Here is a 15958-nt window from a genome sequence, read left to right as displayed (position 1 = left end):
ACCTGCCCAAACATACCTATCACATACTTGTAAAACATTTTCTTCTTACTTATCCAGTATTGTCTTGATGTTTGGGCAGATTTCTCAGGATAATGTTTACCATCTCATGATCTTGGATTTCTTATTTATGAGATATTGTTTGTGTAATACAACAACACTTGCCAGCTCCAGGCAAAGCTGAAGTCACAGTCACACCTCAATTAACCCTTCCCCTAAAGATCTTGAGGTTTACAGAAGGCAGACAAAAAATAAAACATGAAAGAACAACACATACTGGGAAAAATATACTGAACTGGTTAGAAGCAGACCTGGAAAGAGAAACCAGGTCTCTGGAATTGAGTATTCAGCCAACTAATCCAAACCATCAGTCATGACCTTCACCAAAACAAAACCTGTGAGCCAGGTTCGCAGCCACACAAGGTATTACCGTATCTCTTTCTCCAACTGTGCCATGCTTTGTATATTTTGTGCATGAACTTTCAGTGCACTACTTCAAAAAGTAAGATTTCTTTTACTTTTATTACACAATTAGGTAAATTGGACAGATGTTCTACTTTATTTTCCCACTCTTTACTGCTGACATCTATCTGTGTCAGTCCTCACTAGCCTGCTCCTTTCAGCTTCCCATGTTGCTCACCTGGGTTACTAATTGTTCTATTTTTGCTTCAACGGCCACAGTTATTGATTGTGCATGTTGGGAATTTTTGATAGAGTTCTGCAGCAACACAAGCACCAAACCTGTCAGGGAAGGTAATTCTCTCTCTGGGTTGTGTCCTGACCTAGGTAAGCAAGGGCAAATGGGTTCAAGGACCACACCTATTTATATTACAGCACAACATACCCTTGCCTCTACTTTGCAAAGACAGATGATAAATTCCTGATACTTTCACAACAGCATGTGGATACATCTGCCTTGTTATTAGGCACCCTGAATAAACCAAAATCTGGCTATTTTCAGTACAATATTTATTTCCAGATGCATTTGTAAGACTATAAATATACTTCTAGATACTAGTATGTGTATTATGAATAGCATATCAAAGAGAACACATTTTAGACATCTGTCCTTAGTTCTGGAAAGCTTCATTCTAAGAAAAGTAAAGGGTAACCACTGAATTGACACTCTTAACCTCAGAGAAAATATTATAAGCATTCAATAAAACCATGAAGATACCAGCATTTATGATTCTCTGCCTGAAACCTGAGAAAGTTACCTGAATTTTCAGATTTCTGCCCAAGTAACATATAACAATTTCCATGTGAACTTGTAAAGGCTTTTGTTTTAAAGCTTCCAATAAAAGTCTTTCCATTTTTGGTGGAAAAAGCAAAACAAAATGATGCCAAACGTTCACTTCCAATGAAGAGCTAGATTTTCTCTCTAAATTGTATTCTCCTCTTTTCAATGAGCAAGTTGGGATATTATTAAAAAAGGAGAACAAAACCACAAAAATCTTAAGTTCTTTATTCTGATTTGAAAGCTGACTTGTATTCAAAAAATACTAGTTTCCAGTAAGAATCAAGAAGGTGAGAGCCCCTCTATTAAGAGATAGGTGACAGTATGGCAAGAGAAACACAAACAAAAGTGACCTGACTGAAATCTTATCTGGTCCATTACAATAAAGAATCTTTTGTTAAGTTCATTCAGTTGGTCTCCTTGCCCAACTGCTTCCACACTTTCAAGTTTTGTTTGTTACCTGAAAGTAAAAGAAGTAACACAAGAATGCTGCAACACCAAAGCTAGCTCTGCAGCCCAAGTTTGTTCTAGACACTGCACTCAGGGCTCCACTCCACACAAACACAACTCATTTTTATTGAAGTTCTTTCTTTCACCAGCTATTAGATTTGATGTTTTATCTTTTGGGTAGAAGCATTACCCAGTATTATAAAGGGAACAAGTTCAGCTGTCATTAGCAAAACTGCACTGACTTCTATTGAAAGGCATCAACCCTCTTACACGTAACCTTAACACAACTGCAAACAGAGCCACATTTCTTCACCAGTGGATTATTTGCTTTTTTCCTTCAATCCCCATTCCAGATATTTCCACTAATCTCTCTATCTCATGAGACTTCCTGAGAAACCTCAGGCAGTTTGCATATAAGACCTTCCTCCCCAATTCATCTATTGTTCTGTCAACATCTTGGAAACTTGACTGAAAGATCAAAGTAAAAAGTGTTTATATTTTTATCTAAGATTGTCTCTCCTGCTACAAATATTGTGTGGATATTATTTGCCATGTCAAAGTATCCCTTCAGTTTCTTTTAAAAGAAACTCAATAGCAAGATAGATGGACACAGTGGCTTTCTCCCAGAGTCACCTGCTATTATTTAGCTTCTTCAAGGACAAGTAATTGCGGTTTTAAGGGACAGTTAAGCCTAACACCAAATCAGAGTTGCTAATAGTTACAGAAACATTTGCACAATAAACTGCACACACTTATACAGTGTGTGAAGACGACCTGCTAAAAAGAGCTATTCTTGAGATGTCCGCTCATACACACACAAACATCATGAAGATACAAAGTTTTGATGCCAAAAACAGTTCAGCAGGACTTGCAGGGCTTTTCCTAGTTTTATACCTGTCTAATGGATAGCTCAATGAAGTGAAGCACCCTGTAAAGGAGACTAACCCCTCAGCACAAACTGTATAAAGCATAAATTATGCTTATCTCGGTTTCAGGTCAAGTCCCTGTGGCTTGGAAAGGTCTCTGCAGCTCAAAAGGTACTGTCCTATTCTCATTTCTAAGAAGTACTATAAGTGGTTGCCTTCCTCTCTTTTTTCAAGGTAAAGACTTTAATATAGTGCTTTCTTTGCACATCCAATGCACCTCCTTTGCTGTTGGGTTTAGTGGTCCTCTTTGCTGTGACAGAATAAAGGATTAAGTAAGAATTTTCCAGTTTTTGACTACCAGAATAGCCTTTGGAATTAATGGTGGTACAGCTTCACAACAGCAAAAAAAAAAAAAAAAGAAAGTTAACTGAGGTGGAAGCCACATTTTTCCCAAACTTCAGCAATGAATGACATACAGCAAATTCAACTTGTCAGAAAACTAAAGCCTGCCCAGCAGTGAAGAGTTCCTCTGGTGCCACCTCTAGTCTAGCAGTTCTGGCACTTCAGAGCTCCCTCAGTGTGGCTGACACCACAGTATGCCAGAGCTGAAGCTCTCCTCAATTTTCCTGAGGTGCTGAGTGAAGCCTCACACATTACTCCTAGGAAAATCCCTTTTTAGCATTCAGCATTCCACTCCCTCTTTGGTGCTTAGATCCTTCAAACATTTGTGTGCTGTTATGACTCTCTGTAGCCACTGCTCAGACAAACTATATGTATTACACTCTTTAATGTTTTCTTTCATACGAATCCCCACAGCTCACTCTTCCCTCTGAACTACCTCCAAAATTCAATACCTCTTTCTGATTCCAGAAATCTGTTTGAGTTGGATTCTATTTCCTGCAGTCAGGAACATTCTGTACTGAGTTATTCTTATGATTTAAACTACTTCTATGAACATATTTTAGAACTTTTCTCTCCTGTACATCCTTTTTTGTCCAAGCTACAGTTGTGTGTGAGGGGGAAGCACTGATACGGAATTACCTTATATACACCTACTCTAGATGGGTTAGAGAGGCACAAAAGTCTCAGTGGGAATGGGACCGGGTGAACAACTCAGGAGCTGCTGCAGTTCTGACTGTAAGGTTAGACCTGTACTTCTCAAACACACCTGTACTTCTCAAACACACCCATTTGCACCGAGCGTATCAGAATTTACTTCTACAATGCACAATGTTGTTTAGTTACTTTATCACATCATATAATCATCCACACTGAAACTGCAGTGGGAGGCACACAGTAAAAAGCAACAGAAATGTGTGAGGTGGACAGCAGAGCTTTAGTCTTTAAGCTAATGAACAGTTTACTTTTCAGTGTTGACTGATACTGGGTCCCAATGGCTAAAAGCCACTCTACCTGGCAGCATGGGTGTTACAGTTCTAGAAAGGAACTCACGCTCTTCATATCACTACAGAATCATGTGTGTCCAGTCAAATTTTTTTAGTAAATTTCCCATTTAAGTTATTTCTGAAAACTCCAAAATGCTTCTTCCAGAAGTCCTATAGTGAAATTTTGACATTCTTTGAAATTACTCTGGCTTTAACTTTAATTTATTCCTTTTTTTATTGTAAAAAGGCAAGAAATCAAAGAAGTCAAAATTCTCAAATCAAAGGCTCATCTAAGAAAGGAATTAAAATCTCCTGAATGCAGATTCTAAGAAAAGTCTAAACCAGTCATTCTCACCCTGAATTTCAGCTGCCACAAGGCTAAAATAATTTCCATTTTCATTCTGTTCCACTCAGCACCTCTACAGACAATGCCATTGCAGTATGTATGCCTAAGCTGTAATTGTTTTCCTCCACTAGCATCTGCCAATTTGGTAAATTCTAACAGAGCAAACAAATGTATTTGTCACAACTGTAACAAGACATATCCATGTTACCTGTACTGTTTGATCGTTATTAAACAATGAAAAATCTTAATGATGGATTAACACTACTTTTGTCTGATTGAACGATTTACATTATATTTCTGCTAACCCTGATTAAAAGTATCATGACAGCCATAAGAATTATTCTGCTTGATTGTCATTCTACTGACACTCTCATTAATCCATACTATCAAAAAATTAGCTGATGTACTAAAGCACTTTGACTCTGCTAATACACAATGGTAATAATTTACGTAGAGCTGAAAAATCAGAAATACTTAATGACAGATATAATCAGTCAATGTTTTGTAAGTTTTCCTTGTTAAGCTCAAAATATACAGAGACCAAAGTGTTTCAATACTCTGAAAGACAGACACTACAAAAAAACTTTTGGACATGAAAAAAGAACATAAGCAAGCAAAATAATAACAATCCTCATGCTCACTAAAACTATCTATGACAGAACCATACATCAGTCATGGCATGGTCATTTTTCCTTCAGAAACGGAACCTGAAATGCATTTCTTTCTACCTTCTTTGCCAACATTCCAGTAAGATCCAGTTCAGAAAATAAACTTTTATCATCACACTCTTGAGTGAGCTGAAGGAAAAACAAAACACTTCTCTGGAGAAGCCATTACATTTGGGGATTTTTTTTAGTCCTAACAAAGATACGCTAGAGATGAGTAAGATGATAACCGGATTTTCAAGGGCTTAAATTCTTCTCTGGCAACATCGCTTTGTTCTCAGTGAGGTCTTCCAGCTGCGTAGCCACAAAACAAATGCGGCTACACTTCAACTAGGTATCAGTGTGGGAGATGACCCATTTGAGAAGGGTAGCTTTGGTCAGTCTTTAAAGGACACTATAGATACCTTGTCTCTTTGATTTTGTATCTTATTTGAAGGACAGAGAAAATACTAGGTACTACACACAGTGCCACAGTTTTCAGTATAAACATGGTGCAGCAGAAGGAAACACTGTATCTGATAAAATACTTCCACACAATTCACCCTTAGTAACTTAAGTGAAGCCTATTCTGAATGAACCTTCGTGCACAGATGCCTTGCGCTTTAAACTGATGTTACCTTGCAATGCAGGAGAAACAAAAACACTGGTAAGCTGCAGCTGGGCCAAGCTTCACATCTTAAGAAAGCCATTTCCTTGGAGGTATCTATGTATATTTTTTAGGCTTTTATTTTGTTTTCTTTCTCTCCTCCCTCACCCCCCCCCCTTTTTTTTTTTTTAGTTGTTATTCAATTAAAGAACTGCATAACGCAAATGAAAGCCAAGGGAATTCTGTGTGAAAAGGTAAACCTGGACACACACCCCAACAGCTGGCATAAGCTGTCTTGCCTCCAGGGGAGCTAACAGCAGAGAAGACAAACAGGACGAATTTAACTCTTGGAAAAGTAATACAGCTGGATTCATTTTCAATGCCTTGATGTTAAATGAGCTTAATTTCTCTTCATATGTTACACAATCCTGCTTCATATTTATTTCACCGATATAACCAGTGTAGAAGACTCCATTCCTGTCATGGTGCCAAGACAAGTAATCTCAACTTCCCTTGTTTCTAGTAAGAAGTAATTTACAGGAATAAATTACAGTAAAAGTAGAACTATACATGTGAGAACATACACAAATGGATCTATGTAAATGTTTGTGTAAGGAAAATGGTAAGCAAGCAAGTCAGTCTTGCCATCACAAATTCCCTTAACTTTGTAATCTAATGACACAAAATGCCCTGGGACTTTGAAGACAAGATTGACTGGACATGAAGTTAACCCAAATAAACTAATTTTACAGCAAGAACAACATCCAAAAGGTTGTAGTCTAATGTATATTAATATTCAAATATTCAAATATTATTAGCTTTTATTTTTGTACAGGATAAAGAATATTAAAAAACTATATTTACTTCAGTCATTACTAATGCACTGTCATTAACCCAGGAAAACCAGTCAGATTCCGAGTGCCTCAAATACATGCTGCCAGGTTTCTTATTTTGGATTTATGCAAAAAAAAGTGTCTACTAAAATAATAATTAAAAAAAAAGAAGCGCAATTGCACAGTTCCCCCAAGAATAGATCTCAACATGCTCTTTTCACAACTCCGTAGGAAGACAGAGGAGGAAGGAAGGAAAGACAGTAATTGCTATTTAATCATATCACAGAAACATTAGCTGACATTGCCAATAAATGTGCCATCCCATGTACAACCTCTCAACAGGCTCACCTCTGGAGCCCATGGAATCCTAGACCATGAACAGAACAAAAGGCAGGTAGTCCAGTTCAGGATGCAGTCCCCATTCTCACACCCAGCTTGCTGAACCACTACCTCCAAACCCACATCCAGGCGTGTCCAGTCTCTAAGCCCAGAGCATTAACAAGAAAACACCTGGCAACAGAGCACATGAGTTTAATTACACCTCTGATTTCTGCACCCCTCCCAGTCCCTGCACCTGGCTGGTTACTGGTTTTGCCTTTGACTTTTGGCAGGTGTGACCCATACCAATTAAGGGTTCTCCAGCTAAAGCCAACTGCATCTACTAAAAGCTTAGTAGCAAATAGGCTAAGAGAGGTCAAAATAAAGTGACATAAAATGCTTTCTACAGCATTAAGAGCAATGCCCAGACGATCAGAAATAAAGATACCCATTGTATTCACAAATGAAAGCCTACAATCTCATCAAAACTTACCTCCTAGGGGACAGCAGCAGGCACCCTGAGAAGCGAATGTGGTAAGCACTCTTCCCCAGCATTCCTTTACGCTGTTTAAGTGAGGGTTCCCCACCAACAATATGCTGCCCAATATGCTGCACAAGACAGCAAAGCTCAGAAGATCATGAGGAATTATTGGGTCCTCTCCTACTGCAACTGGTGTTCAGCCCCATGGGGCACAGAGACCCAAACCCAGCACCCCATCATCAGCCACAAACTTTGTCCTTGGTTCCAGCTCCTGCAGCAAATGGCGGCTCACGGAGTACAGTGCCAGCAGCCTAGCAGGATTAAACCATTGCTCACCTTACTTAAGGGACAGAAAAACACAAACGCAGACCCAAACTCACCCAGAGCCTGCTGCTGAGGCACAGCTCCTGAGGTGGGCAACAAGCCCCACCCCTCACAACAAACCCTCACCTGCCCTGGCCAGGCTCAGCCAATCCGGTTCAGGATGGGGGCTAAAATGCCCTCTGATTGGTGCATTCAAAATTCCCCCGCTGCTCAGCGCAGTATCGTAACTCCTAGGCCGTTGGGATTTGTTACTGGTCTTGCTGATTAGGGGAACAGGATGAAGAAACAGGCAAATGAGCAAAATAAAGTCATTACATTCAAGGAGTACAGACACCTTGTCTGAGGATGCTGCATGTTTCAACTATAGCTTTGATACTTGTATCAGGACCTCTTAGAACTGGATTTGAGTTTGGAGCTTCAGGCCAGGCAAAACCCACAACGAGGTCTGTTCATACAGGTCTGCACTCCTTCGGTCTCTCCATGTTTTTTCATTGTACAACTTCACAACCCAGGACCGTGGTGTTGATTTTGACTCTGCTCATGTAAACAAATTCAGACCAGAACATTCCAAATCACCAGCTTTCAAACGGAGGCAAATAGAAAATGCAACGTTAAAAGTCTACAAAAGACAGCTCAGGCTTTTTTATACTCCAACTTACACAAACGGTTTGATAACCTTGTGAAATTTGAACTGATACTGAAAACTGAGGAGTGAATTCACTCATTTTGTGGTTTGTTTTGGAAGTTCTGTGTTCCTCTCACAAAAAGCTACCAGTAATGTGTAATACCACCATCTTCTCTTTAAAATATGCCTGTAATGAAAGAACAGGGATCTTCCAATCAAATGAATTATGTTTACGGGCCTCATTCTATAGCCAGACTTCTATGTGAGATGGATGTGGGACTGAACTCCTTTTCATTTTGTATAATAGTCAATAATGGCTAATCACATATTGCATTTTTACTTGGGGGAAATGATCTCATTATATCTGGTTCTGATCCCCCATGATTCCCGAGACTCAGTAAATGGGAAGGTTTCCAAATGAGTGACTGCATTCTTGATGAAACTGATCTCTCTTTACATAAACCCATAAAAGACATCTTTCCTCATATTAGTTGGTTAGCACTATGTACTTACTATACCGTGTTTCATCATTAGCTAGCCAAAATGGACATTCATTGGATTAACATTATAATGTTTAAATTTCTCCTCCAAAATAATACATTAGAGATTATTGCTGTAGTTTTTGCTCCAAGGCACTACTGCTGGTAATCAAAATCTCATTAAAAGGAATTCATATATTCTGTAGCCCAGAGGATCTCAGTTTCATTCCTTCTCCTGTCCCTGTGCCTCCCATGCAGTGATTTATATGGGTGTTTTACCTAAGGAAAAACTGTCCAATTTGGCTCTTTTAAGAGCAAGTGTCAAAGGTACAAACAGAATTAGACATCAAGTTGTTTACATACTCTGAGGAGCTTTGAGAAAATGTTACTTCTTTCTCTTTGCCAATTTAAGTAAAACATTAAAAGAAATGAGAACTTTTTTACATACACTGCTCTGATGTATGGCCTGGTTAAAAAACCCTTTGACAGCATAATAATTTGACTAGTAGGAAACATAAATTTAGATAGAGATATGGTGTTGTAACTAACTACCTTATCTTCTATTTTTGTCTCTCCTCTGCCTCAATTTCTTTCAAATAACTGATTACTTTTAAATGAAACTCCGTGATTACTGAAACCAAATCCTACTGAAGTTAGATGTGAAGTCTTCTAGATTTTATATGGAGTAGCATTTGCCTGTCACCATACAGAAGAAATAGAGGATGGTTTGCAGTCACGGGTTTATTAATGTGTGGGTTTTTTTCACTTGAACATCAAGATGATCAGAAGAACATCTGCATTGCTTATTTGTTTTTACAAAAAATAGCTTATTTTTTCTCCTCTCCACCAGAAACTGACATACAGGAGACACTCACTAAAATCTTGGTTGGGTAAAGCCTCTGGTCTGTTTTGTGGTTTTTTCTGTATTTCAGGTAAGGCTTTGTTATGTGATCTGTAGTGGTACTAAGATTCCAAAGTACTAGGTACTTCAGGTAAAATTCTTCCACCTTTCTCAACACCAAGGTGAGACAGCTCTCCCAGGGAACTCTGCACTACCTGTATTTTCATAGCACTTTATGGAAGATTAAATGATGAGCTGTTTCGTTGGGGAAATGATTTACAGTGTTAGACTGAAAAAAATAGGGTGCTAAAAGTACTACGCTGGTAAGATCCATGAGGAGATGAAGTGATATAACAGATAGTGAAATAACAGATGGAGTCTAAGGAAGACAAAACTGAAGCCTGAGTCCCAAACTCAAGCTGTGTTCTCAACCCCTGTTTTAACCATAGCTGTCCTCTTAACTTAGGGTAGTATTTTAATATTTAAAATTCACATTGTTAATTCACAGCCCACCTTAGTGAAATTGTGGCTTCTGCATCTGACAGATCTTGTCCGGAGAGCACAGTCAGACAATCACGATGTACAGCCAAATCTGAACATGATTTAAAAACATAAAAAATTCAAACTAGCTCTTTGCTTCAATTTTGAATTCTGTAAATTGTGTATTAGTATCCAAACCCAGCAAATGCCATAGTCTGAGGTTCCCTATGGAACCTTGGTCATTGTACAGATTGATTGCCTCAAATACAATTTTGACAGTAGATCTATTATATCAGTTTTCTCCTCTCTGGCTTAACAGTGGCAAGGTAGTGAAGAAAAAGTTTGCTAGAGCAGCATTTACAAAGAGTGCAAATGGATAGTCTTTGAACTGCTAGAGTGGCACAAAAAATACTGACCTCAATTTTTGGTCAGTTTGGAATCCTGGAATATTTGTAAGATGAATGTGATGCTTGAGAGCTGTTGGAGGATTTGAAAGGCTTTGCTGGTTTATGTACCCTTTGAACTTCTTTGCTATATGCACCAAATGCAAGGATGCTGTTTGTTTCCAGAACCAAAGCTGGCTCAGGGCAATTTGCCTTGCCTAGTTTGCTCCCTTGGCTGGAAAAAAACTTTACAGATTTCCATCCCCATCTTTGAGCTGTGAATTTTCTTTGCTCTTGCTAATACAGGGAACACAGTTTAATGACCTTCCCAAGTGCTAAAAGTAATTCATCACTAATTGTTTTTAGAAAAAGGTTTTCCAAGGTATCAGTTTAAACTAAGCTTGTTTACTGATGCTCACTCATCCATATAGCTCTCATCCTGCAACTAAAATCGCTTTTTCGTTAATATAATGAGATTTTAGAAAGTTCTCTATAGGTTTTCCAAACGCTCAGAGAAAATACCAGAGTGGCGTATTGGCATGTTAATAAACATTTTATTTACTTCACATTCAACACAGGGACTTGTAGCTGGAAGAGGATATAACCCACAATTTAGGAAGAGCTGCTCAGAGGCAATCTTACTCATGGTCCTTCAGAGCAATGAGTTCTAAGGTTTTTAACCTCATGTGAAATCTTTGAGATTTCATTGCCTCTCACCTAGTTTAAACAATGCTTTTTTACACAGTATTTTAAGGCTGCAGAAAGTTCTTCAGTGAAAACTGCTACAGGTTTATTTAGCTGACTGAATATAGTAACAGATTTTCTATTGAACTTCGTGTTCATCAACAGTAAAGTAATAATGGGCTCACAGGGGACAGTCTTCCTTAAACTAAGGGAGTAATTGCTGTGCTTGTGCCTTGCAGCACTGCAATTTATGACACCAGTGTGCACAGAACTAAAGCACGTTAAATCTAAAGCAGATGATTAGTACCAACAATTTTAGTGAAATTACTCATGCTTAAACATAAGCATCTCAGCATTACTAAGTTCCTTAAAGACATCTTACATCTCCAGTTAGATTTTTTTAAGTCCATCTTTGTATAAGAAGATGATGAAGCTGTGGGCAGGTAGTAGATACCTTTCTTTTAATGGCACTATTTGTATTTTTTCATCCTTAAAAGAATTATTTGAGGTGGCATCTTTTCCCTCCCTCCCTTTGCAGTTAATTGGAGGCTTTTCTCTGGTATTACTGGGGACAAACACTCATATGCAGGGAGTTTTCTTACTTTTATCTATCCAGATGCTGCCATCACCATGATGTATGGGTGCTGCTGCTTTTCTGTAATAGTCATATCCACATAAAAAGATCAAACAGAAAAACATTTTCCCTTAAATCCACTTATCCTTATTCTGGAAAAGAAGTCAAATGTGCTCATTATGACTTTTCTTTTTTTTCTCTTTTATTTTTTAATCACATCTCAAATTGGCTTTATTTGATCTCCCTTTGTCCTAAAGCTGTCACTTTTGTCTTCTTTTTCTGAAAACCACGGTTTGTGATTTTGAGAAAAAGAGATAAGCCATTTTCTTCAGCTTTCTTTCACTGCTGTGTGCTCTGTTTGGAAGACTGTACCTTGAGTACAAGTAAGTTACACTGATGTGGGAAGAGGATGAAGCTAGATCCAAGAATTTATTTTAAGGAAATTTTAATTCTGCTTTGATTTCAGTCACGGCCAGAATCTGGTTGCCAAATTCTGTGCTCTCGACAATTATTCTGAAATCCAGAATCACTCCATAGCCTCTCTCTCATCTTGTTTTTCCTTATGAGTTTCATCTGAAATTGGTGATTACTGAGCATTAGTCAAGCTGCCTTCCCCCTAAATGCCTGCAATTCACTATTTTAAATTTGGCTTCCTGGTCCAGATGCTATTTAGAGCTATATTTATGCTCACAACTGGAACTGTAAACCCTCCTCCTGCCTCTGGCTAAGGGACATATGTGCTTAGGCAGATGTTTCATGACTATAGAAGAAACCATCTCTTAAATACATGACCTGCTTAGCAAATGGATCCTGTTTCCCCAAATGTCAGGAGATGATAGCACTGATAAGAAATCCTCTCTGAAACATCAGTCTGTTCTTTTCAGATCACAGACACTGATTTGTTAGCATGGGTTATGGATGAATGCTACTCAGGCTAGGGTTTTCAGAGAAGTCTTTGCACTGAGATTCTTTAATCTCCTCTGAAAACTCTTACCCTGTGCCAGTCTGTGTACGTACTGTGTCATTCACATTCCACCCTGGTAAGGATTATTCAGGGTAGGATCTGATGACCTTTGTCTACCAAGACAGTCCTGAAAAACAGCCTTATCCCAGTATCACAGTCTTCCTTCAGGATACAGACTTTCTTATCATGTGACCTAACATTTGGGAGAGTGCCTCTCACATGACCTGTCTTCAGACGAGCTTACATTCCGTGTCCTGTTTCGCTTTCCTTATACCTGTATGCTCCCAGTCTAAATATGAAGTATTGTGCTTAGAGTACCTGGGCATTATTTCCTTAGCTAGAAAACACCGTTGTCAGCCTAGATTTGAAGCCAATCTTTGAACAGATCACACCATCCCACTGAATGATTAAGGCACTGAAGACAGAAACTCAGAAATTCAAGGTGCCCATTAATATTTCAAAGATGGAATATTGCATTATCGTTCACTTTTGATATCCAGTACTATCATAACAGATAAATATACTTCAAGCTATAAGTCAAAATGCTTTCCATTCTTAATACCAGAGGGAAAAAAATTAATTCTGGTGAACTTAATGCCAATGCCTAAATAATTATTATGACACTGGGGTTAACCATACATACCACACCACCTAACTATTTTCCCAAGGAAATCATTTATCTCCCAACTCCTTAATACTCCAGCATTAAGCTGGAGAGCATAAATAGAGCTATGCAGCATTATTTCAAACTTTATAGTGGAGGTATAGTACAGCCATTAAGTATTATTAAGTGTTGCAAAGGGAAAGGAGAGCACAAACAAGGCATAAGGTAGATAAAATGACCTGCTCTAGATTGCTCAGAAGGTCAACAACAGAACAAGGTAAATGTGCTTTTTCCATTTCTCCCAGTAACTAAACTCAACTTCTATCTTACAGTGTAAAGTTCAGGCCAAAACTAATACTATAGTGAGACCTTCAGGCTAATCTCACACCTACAAATCCAGGAAGCAAAAACTACAGCAGGAAGAATCCAGTCTGCCCCCTGGGAAATTGTACTATACTATCATCTGCCCTTCCCTTCTATATTCCCTGTATCACAAAGGTAAACGTGTGAGACCTATCCCAGTATGTACAATATGCCAGTGTATTTGATATATGTCTCACCCTTATCCTCCATTGTTTCTTCACTTCACAACTGAGCACAGAGCCAGAAATACGATTAACTGTGAAATTTAATATATGTCAATTTATCTGCCATTTTCTGTTATAGTATACTGTGAATAGAAGTGCAGACTTTCTCATTTTTTCTTATCCTTCAGTCATGTCAGAAATGCCAGATTACTGAGCTGTAGAGACCGAGAGAAAATAACTGAAATGTCCTTTCCTGAATCAATCCTGTCTCTGCTGACATGGCAAGACGTCACAGAACTCTGGAGATGAAAAACTGCTTACTGTACACGACAGCAAATTAATAACAATACAAACACTGGAACCAAATCCTACAGGCGTTACTCAAATCTGATGCCCATCAGCTCTGAAAGAACCTATTCAGCTAAAATATAGGCTGTATTCTTCACATGCTACTGCCTGTAATCACACAGTATTCATAATGGATTTGCAATACTAGAATTCAGTGAAAGTCACCTCTGGGCAGTGTTTGCACATGTAAAACACAAACAAGTTAAATCCAGTTTGGTACCTCAGAAGAAGGCTTATGTGGTAACTCATTACTGGGATTTCTAAATGTGTTTCAAGGTGGCCTAACTTGCCCCCCATTGAAGTCATCTGTAGCCCATTAAAGCTGCCGGTAAAATTCATTAGTTTGGTTTGAGCAGACTCAAGTTGAAAGCAGTGCACTTCTGAAGGTCCCTTGCCAAGGATAATAGGCACCACTGACATAACCATGATAAGACAATTTTCTTTATATTATCATAGCATGCTAAGGCCCTAACCAAGATTAGAGTCTCACTTTCCAGGAGTAAAATAACAGACAACTACATTCTCATGACTCTTCAATCTAAACAGACAAGGAAAGGAGAAAAGGAATTAATGTCCCAATTTTACAGATAGAAGCTGAAGATATCAACTTGCCTAAAGTACCCATTCTTGTACTTTAGAAACACACAGATTTTCCCTTCCAGTATTGTTCTCTCAAGATATAAGAGACAACAGTGAATAAAGGCTTATTATTGCTTCTGTTAAAGACAATGGAATCCAGGAGGACAGGAGTTAGCTTGAAATAGTATAAACAACAGAGTTGCAGAAAAGGGACACAAAACCCCAAATGAGCAGTAGCATAACTGCAACTGCTAGCTCCCTCCAGCAACTTGGCAGCCATTCTTTTTATCTTTTTAGTTCTTTGGTTTTTAGTTCCTTTTGATTTCTCTAATATTATGAGATAAGTAAGCTTGGTTAGTGAAAAATTATGCACAAGGAAAGCTGTGTACCTAAAAATCAGTGATAAATTTAATCACTTTTCTCTGCTTATTCAGGTAAAGAATAATCAAATCCAGAAGCACAGTTGAATTCATTCAGTAGAATTTGATTTACATTAATGAAAGAGAAAGGCTCTAAAACTTCACTGCATTAGAATTACCTTAGGATGGGGTCAGCACTTGTGTCAGCCTACCGCATCTCCTCCCTCCCTTTCTTCTACTTTTCTGTCTTAGAGGTTATTAAATGGCAAAGTTCTCAAAAGAAGCTTACAGCACTTGTCAATAAAATGTTTCTCACCATTACAACTGCTGAAAAGTTGGCAAAATCAATTGTTTATGTTACCATGCAGAACATTTTCACTTTTTAGCTGTGGAATTTTCTCTGGCTTTTCTAAAAAGCAAAAAAGAAAGCTTTTCTGTCACTTATTAAACACCAGACACTCTGTCTGGTAGCTTTCCACTGGGCCTCCCTCTCAAATCATTGTGAATTCTGCCTGGAAAATGGCAGCAGGCCCAAATCTACATGAAGCTCCTGTTTAAATATGACATTCAAAGTGAGTCTGAAATGTGACAGGTATACAAAACAAGACCTCAGAGGTTTCGTCCAAGAATCTGAACTAAACATTCTTCTGAAACTGAAAAGGGTTTAGTAATTCAGTTCTGAAGCTCTGTTCAGAGGCCTCTGGAATGAGAAGCCCATTTCCCTGAATCTCCCTGGGGAATTTGGAAACACCTGTTTCTGAAAATACCCTTTACTAGCTCAGGCGGCTGTGAAGACCAGCAACTGACATGGGTTGCCCATCCGTATAGGAATGTCTCCATGAGGAATCTCACTGTAAAGGGCCAGCTACATCTGCACATCAGGAGCTGAATTTGGCCAGCTAAACTGGAAAGTGCAACCTCTAATGGATATAGACCTGGCTATCATGCTCAGCCTGACATTGAATTTTAGCCCAATCATAGGACTTTGACAAATACAGCACAGCCAAATTTTTTTGCTGATTT

General features: G+C 38.5%; 1 long non-coding RNA gene across 2 annotated transcripts in view; it reads right to left on the bottom strand.

The window, feature by feature from the left end:
• LOC136020851 (uncharacterized) overlaps window positions 1-6821 on the bottom strand; it is a 72370-nt gene extending 65549 nt beyond the window's left edge. For both annotated transcript variants that reach the window (XR_010615520.1, XR_010615521.1), the window contains exon 1: window positions 6714-6821. This is a non-coding gene — a long non-coding RNA (uncharacterized LOC136020851). The remainder of the gene's footprint in view (window positions 1-6713) is intronic.
• Window positions 6822-15958: the final 9137 nt, after the last annotated feature.

This window comes from Lathamus discolor, chromosome 12 (assembly GCF_037157495.1).
Source record: "Lathamus discolor isolate bLatDis1 chromosome 12, bLatDis1.hap1, whole genome shotgun sequence".
Lineage (NCBI taxonomy): Eukaryota > Metazoa > Chordata > Aves > Psittaciformes > Psittacidae > Lathamus > Lathamus discolor.
Note: the sequence above shows the minus strand (reverse complement) of the source record. Positions and strands in the feature narration are given on the sequence as shown.